Source organism: Etheostoma spectabile, chromosome 9, assembly GCF_008692095.1.
Source record: "Etheostoma spectabile isolate EspeVRDwgs_2016 chromosome 9, UIUC_Espe_1.0, whole genome shotgun sequence".
In the NCBI taxonomy this organism is placed as follows: Eukaryota; Metazoa; Chordata; class Actinopteri; order Perciformes; family Percidae; genus Etheostoma; species Etheostoma spectabile.
The window spans coordinates 29,587,723-29,595,266 of NC_045741.1; the positions used below are offsets into that span (position 1 = coordinate 29,587,723).

The following is a 7,544-nucleotide window of genomic DNA, read 5'->3' on the forward strand; positions in this document are numbered from 1 at the left end:
AATTTGCACACTGTTTATCCCCTGCACTGTTTTTACACTTTGATCACTGCTGCACTTCTGTATAACGTTTTGTAAATAATCCGGAAATGTATTCCATCTCACCTGGAATATCATTGCAGTATTTATAAGCTGTATGTAGTCTGATACACCCACGGTGTAAGAAGGAGAGGTACCGCAGGTCCTTCATCCCGGCCGCTGTCAGACTCTACAACGCCTGCACCACCTGATAGTGTTGTAGTTTCTGTTCCTGTTTTTCTCCCATCTACATCACACACTTTCTGTTTATCTTTAATATTGGTATTTATATTATTTTATTACAAGTACTTACTTTTCAATATTTATGGTCTCAGGTTAATATAATTTAAATTATGCTACCGACTCTTGCTTCTTTGCTCTAATTTCACATTCAACTTAATTTTTAACGTCACTTACACCTCAATATTGTTTCTCTTATCATGGCAACCGCACTTTAAAATTCCTTTTGTTTGACGGCATTTTACTTACCCAGTCTACCATATTTTCATTGTCTATTTCTTGCCTGTATTTCTTGCCTTGTATTTCTTTCGTGCTTACTTGTTTGTGTGTTATTGTGTTTTTTTTGCTGTTGCTGCTATGCTGCTACTGTAACGACAGAATTTCCCCGTCGTGGGATGAATAAATCTAATCTAATCTATGCAACGCAATTTCGTTCTGTATGCACTCTGTACATATAAAATGACAAATAAAGTAAAGTTGAAGTTGAAGTTGAAGTACTATGAACCGCGTGGTGCGAGAGAGTTGATGGCGATATATGATCTTAACGCCACATGGAAGAAATTCCTACACATTGGACCTTTAACACCTTTACTCGAGAAATCTTCTAAAAAGGAGACTTTAACTTCTACCAAAGTCAGTATCTGGTAACATACTTGTACTTTTACTCAAATATTGCTTTCAAGTACTTTGCACAAGACTGTTCAATAGCAATGTGATGACGTATTTATCCCAAATCAGCATGCTGTACCCACAGCAAGTTGTGGTGAGACACAAATGGGTTTGACAAAGAAAGACAATTGTTTGTTAGTTAAGAAAAAAAATAAAGACAAAACAGCACCGCTGTTTTATATAAATAATACATTAAGCCAGAGTTATTCTACAAGGGTTTTGTGAATGTGTACATGTTTCATAATAGGAACATAATTTGTGTCTGAGCAGTAATTAAAGGAGGTTATTAGCAGAGAGAAATGAACAGGGTCTTACTGGAGGTGACAGGAGGCGGTGGTGATAACGTTAGCCGCAGCATTAGCAACTGTTGATTTGCTTTTCCGAGAAAGAAATCGTCACTGAAACTCAAGTTTTCCTGAGAGAATTTTGTAGCTTTGCTTAATTTCTCTCTTTATTTATTAATCCGTACTTGTGCAGTAGCTGGTGCAGTTACAGATGGGAAAACAAGCAAGTAGTGAGGTGGAATAATCTTGATCAAACATTGAGGGCAGTAGTAAAAACTTAAGAATGCAAGATTTAATGCCACAAAAAAGGACATGTGTCCTTCTAAGTAAGTACAACATAAAAGTATTAAAAATCAACATGTCAAATTATATCTTTTGTTATTTGTAGGTCCCTCTGGCCAAACAGTTTCCATTACTGCACCCTATCATTTCAAAGACGTGAATAAGACACGGCTCGACAGCTAACGTGTGCCTCTCAAACATTAGCATGTTTTTCTGTCTACATGCTTTTAAAGCATCTGTCCAACCCTCATGCTCCCGGAGACAAATCCTTACTGCAGATAGCCAGCACATGTACACTTCTATCTATAGAGGAATGCATCAAGTGTATAAAAAGCAAAAACAAAAATCATACATCAGTGTGGGTTGAAGGGCTGAGAGGAGCTGCTGTACACTATATTCCTCCTGACTACTCTCTGCTCCACTGGGCTGAAGAGTTATGATTCTGACCCGGTTCAACCTCTGGTAAACTCTGAATCACTCAACAAGAGGGTTAAGGGGAGGAAGAATGTGTGTGTGTGTGTGTCTGTATGTGTGCTTTTGTGTGTGTGTGTTGGGTGTGTGTCTGTTTGTGAGTATGTGAGTATGTGTGTTTGCGGGTGTTGGGTGTGGTGTGTGTTTGTGTGGGTGTGTGTGTGTGTGGTGTGTGTTCTGTATGTGTGCTTTTGTGTGTGGTGTTGGGTGTGTGTCTGTTTTTGAGTATGTGAGTATGTGTGTTTGCGTGTCGGGTGTGTGTGTGTGTGTGTGTATGTGTGTGTCTGTATGTGTGCTTTTGTGCGTGCATGTTGCGTGAGTGGCTGTGATGTGTGTGTATGTGTGTCTGTGTGTTGTTGTGTGTTTGTGTGTGTGTGTGCTGTGAGTATGTTGTGTCTGATTGTGTGTTGTGTGTGCATGTGTGTGTGCATGGTGTGGTGTGCGTGTGTGGTGCGTGTGTGTGCGTGCGTGTGCGTGCGTGTGGTGGTGTGGTGTGTGTGTGTTTGCGCGTGTGGTGTGGAGGAGAGGGGGGGGTGATTGCAGTAATGAAAGAAGAAGAAAGAGGAAAAGAGGGCAGAGGAGGAGCAACAAGTCAAGCTGACACAGTTTCAGTGTATTCTCAATATTGTAAATAATGCAAGATGGGCTGTTTCTCATGGATGTTGTCTTCATTCATTTTTAAATTGGTTCAGTTTCACAGTAGTACTCCAGCTTTCGCTCTCTCTCCCTCTGTGTGTGCCAGCCTGTGTGCCTGGGTATGTGCAAGTGTACGAGTGCTCACATGTATTTAATGCGATAAACTCACCTTTTAGTTGAGGTCACAGAAAAACAAGCAGGCCAATGGCTCAATGCTAATGATTTTCGGATTGCTAGAGACAATTAAAGCTTAAACATTCACTTCAAAAGAAATATTGGTATTGATCTGCGCACACACTCTCTCTCTCTCTCTCTCTCGTGCTACTTTTTTGGCAATGATTCATGAAAAAAGTCAAGTGTCTTTATGGATTTATATATAACTTAAGCTTTCACATTCCCCAAAAAATACCTAATTTCATTATTTTCACAACAGCTACCAACTGAAAATCCCGAAGACTCATAAAATCACCCCGATTACTGTCACAGTGACGCTTTGGGATGTGTCTTCTTCTGGTGACTCTGCCAAGATACTTTTGACTCTTGTTTATCACATTTCCATGTTTACAAACCTAGAATGAGCGATACCCCGGGAATAACAGATGCTGTTGGGTATTTTTTTTACAGCAGATTTTCCCTTTAAGGCAGTGCAGCAGAACGCCGAAATACAAGGCTGAAAGCAAGGACACAGTGTGAACTCCCGTCCTCTGTGGGCTTCCTGAGGCTCGGCAATATACAGCTACCTGCATTACATTAGTTCATAGGGTCAGACACACTGTTGATGACACACGCTAACCTCCACTTATGTGTATGTGTGTGTGTGAGAGTTTGAGAGAGAAAGTGTTTGTGTGTCGGTGTGTGTGTCTATGTGTGCTCTGGTTGGTGAGTTAGGGCTGCCTGGGGCTCATTGCTCATCTCAGTGGGTATAAATAGAAAAATAGAGAGCCAGGAATATAAGAGCATCATAGTGTGTCTGTGGGGTGTCAGTGGGGGAGGCTGCTCAGAAAAAGAAAAAAAAAAGAAATAAAAAAAATTGTTATCAGATCTGACAGCAGGTGGATGGGCTAAAGGATTTTAAGCTAAACAAATGCTGAATCAAATGGTTTGTTGAGTTGGGTTGAAAGCGCGTCAGATGTAGCTGTAGGCTGTAGGACCGTGGCGGACTCCCAACACAATACCAAATCAAAGTGTTTAAGATATGGTTCAGTTTTACAATGCAGAAATCATTTTAAAAGCAGGGGCTGATTAGTGTTTTTTGCAAACTGTACCTTCATGGTGCCGTTTCTACTGTTGTTTGTTGGTTTATTCATTTTCAACAGGTTCAAAACAACATACTTGTCGCAGCGTTTGCCGCACTTATTTATTGTTGCTGTGTATTGCCTCAGCATCCCATGGTTTGTACAGCACTCAGATTTTTGGGCGATCGATATGACATGTGGAGAAGACTGCTGTGTATCTTATGTGAGTTTCTATTCTATTTGTTCTGTTGCCATTTGCTCTATGTCCTGATTTAAACTGTGTCCAAAATCACTCCCTTGTTTACCCTTTCATTATTTCCTTTAATGCCCTTTTTTACATCAACATAAAATGTGACGCATTGCACTGTTGGATTTTTAACATTCCATGGACACTACTTCATTCTTTGTGTGGAATTTTTAAGGGCAAGACATAGTGCATAGAATACCCACTTGGACACTCAAATAAAATGGTGGAAGGTCATGTGGTGCACTATTTAGTAAATGAGTGAGTGACTTCAGACACAGCCATAGAGTTGGTTTACCACAGCTGAACAAAAGGTAGAGCTGGCAGAATAGATAGCAGGTTAGGATGTGATGACGAGGCATACAAAAGATGATGTGTCTGATACACAAACTGTGTGCTGTGAGAATTGAATATGTACCTGGACGTCACCACACCTGGTGTCCATATCACTGCTCCTCAAAGACAGAAAGTGCACCTGGAGGAGAGAGTTAGAGAGAAATGGGGAGGGGGGGAGGGAGAGGGGCATATCATTAAGAAAAAGCACTTGTCAGGTAGCCCATTAGAGTACCATTACAATACCAATCTCTGCTCCCCATCTTTTCCTCTCACTGTGTGTGTGTGTGTGTGTGTGTGTGTGTGTGTGTGCGCGCGCGCATGTAATTCTCTGTGTGCCTCTAGTCACCAGCGGGGAGATGAGATCATTACCTGTGACTGCGAGGCTAATGTCACATACACACAAAAACACACACACACAGGCACACACAGACACGCACACACACACACACACTCTAAAGAGGCTAATGTGACAAAACTACAGTGACCGCGGGGCTCGTCTCCATTTGGATAAGGCAGCCTGTTTTACAACCTGCTTCCAACACCGGCAGACAAGAGAAACAAGGGGATAGAGAGAAGGAGGAAATGACAGAAGGATGAATAGAGGGGCATCAAACTGAAGACATGGTGGGAACGAACATCCATCTCTCCGTTTCTTGTGGAGAAAAAAAAGCTGAGCTGCACTGCACGGAGAGAAAAGTACAGCTGCAGACATAATGTATGGCTCAGAATAAGCTCATTAGCAGTGGAGGGGGGGGGGGGGGGGCGTGAATGACAGATAAGGGGAGATGTAGAGGGGATGATGGGAGGGGTGAAAATGGGTCGGGAGGTGGAGATGACTGGCCTGGCCTCTATTAACTTTTCCATCAGCCCTATGGCTCTTACTTCATAGTACCTGTACAATACTACTACTGCAGCATGACACGTGTGTGTGTGTGTGTGTGTGTGTGTGTGTGTGTGTGTGTGTGTGTGTGTGTGTGTGTGGTGTGTGTGTGTGGGTGTGAACATGGATTCTCTGTCGCCACTTAAGCCAACATAGATTTGGTGTCAGGTGTAGAAGTTGTGATTGGCCGTTTTATCCTTGTTTGAATTAAACACTGGAACTGAACCTGGACGCGTTGACTTTTACTTAAAAAAATCAATACTTGTCTTCCAAAAGGAAGTTGGCTCAACCAGTCAGCTTGTTGTTGACCCACTAGGCCACAACGCAACACGTCGAGGAGATTTGTGAGATTTGCAAGTCAGCTCAACTGCCAGCCTCTAAAACCATAAGAGCCTTCGCATCGTAAATCTGCCGAGACGTTTACGTGCGTTTGAATTACCACATAAGCATTCAAAGAGAGGCAGTACAGTGTGTGTGTTGATTTTTTTTTTCTAGTGTACTGTAATATCAAGGAAGCTTATCCAGAGATAACTGTGATACACACCATTAAAACACAATGACCTCACGGCTCACATGCTTATTAAAGCCTCCAATTATGAACAAAACTAACATTACAAGGGTTGCATTATGTGATATGAAAACTGTGTCTCCTCTTTCTCTCATTTCTTTCTCTCTGTTACTATATACCGTAGGCGCTTCATGCCGCCTATTTCCAGAGGAGAGAGTGTGATGAATATACTGCAAACACTCATTGTTGCGTTTCATAAATGAAGAAAATTAAATTCTTGTTTCATACAGCATGAAAATAAAGCTAGAGGTGCACTCTGTTTATTCTCGTGCTGCTTACAACAACAAACTGTGTCAGCGCACACTTCACCCCCCACACTGAAATACTTATAATGTAATGCTGTGGCTGTCTCTCTCCTCCTAGTCCTTCCTTTCTCCAGTCATCTCCTGCATCTCTGTCTTGAATTGTCTCTATTAATCTTTTTGTTTTGAATTTTAATTACTTAAGCGTCACATTAGCGTTACTGGGGAGGACAAACAGTATTAACAACGCAATTTACAAAACGTGTGATTTCTCTCTCTCTCTCTCTCTCTCTCTCTCTCTCTCTGACCTCCCAAACACACACACACACACACACACACACACACACACACACACACACACACACAAACACACACTGAGTCCCTCTCATAATCATGTTGCAATCATGTGAAAAAGCATAGAAATATGAAATATTAACTGCACATTCATTCTAGGCAAGCAGAATATGAAATGAATTAATCATGGTGTACAAGGCTGTCTAGATGCTTATCCTTTATCCTTATCTGCCTTCATGTGCTGTGAAGATGCTTTGCAGGAAATTAACGAGGGCCAATGAGAGAGACCAGCGGGCATACTGTATGTATGTATGTATGGGCATGTGTGAGTGTCTGAGAGTGTGTGAGAGTGTGTGAGAGTGTAATGATCGGCCCATTTAAAACTTGTCTCTAAATGCCACATTATAACACTCATCCATCCCATGAACGTTTCAGTGAGAGTAAATACATTTATTTAAAGGAGCACTCCAACATTCTGTGTGTGTGTCATGTTATCATGGTAGATTTACTAGTCACTGGTGGATTTACTAGTCACTGGTAGATTTACTAGTCACTGGTAGATTTACTAGTCACTGGTAGATTTACTAGTCACTGGTAGATTTACTAGTCACTGGTGGGGTCTGCTGAGCCAGTGAAACAGTTGTTGCTAGGAGCTTTCTAATGCTTAAGGAAATGGTCCTGATGATGTCATAGTGAAGTGAGCAGGGTTATCTCAGCTTGGGTTTGGAGACTACAAATTCATAACAGAAAGCCTGTAAGGAGATCCTGACAAAAGATACTACAAAGTATAGCATTATGGGAAGTGTAGGATCATGCATTAAGAGCTTGACCCACACAAGGGACAAGAAGTCTGGTTAATCTAGTCTTGTGAAAATCACCCGACTTTATGAAGTTCAGTGTCTTGGCAACAAACGTTTATCCATAATGCCAAGAAAGTTTATTGAGGAGCAAGAAGAGAGACTCAATGAGTCTCTTTGAAAGCCACACATTAGGACTACTCTCTCTCCCTCTCTGCCACATCTATCTCTCTATCTCTCACGCTTGATGGCCCCCCTGCATGCTCCTAATAACCCATGATGAGTCCTCCACACTTGAGCACCCTCCCATCAGACACCCGCTGAGGCGCGCACACACACACACACACACAC

The 7,544-nt window shown here is 41.9% G+C and overlaps 1 protein-coding gene across 1 annotated transcript in view; it reads right to left on the minus strand.

Annotated features, from left to right (window-relative positions):
• The window catches only part of dab1a (DAB adaptor protein 1a), a 206,856-nt gene that overhangs the window by 85,335 nt on the left and 113,977 nt on the right, over positions 1–7,544 (minus strand). Inside the window, exon 2 of the mRNA XM_032524863.1 lies at positions 4,495–4,551. The gene's annotated coding sequence lies outside the window, so the exon portion shown is untranslated. The remainder of the gene's footprint in view (positions 1–4,494; positions 4,552–7,544) is intronic.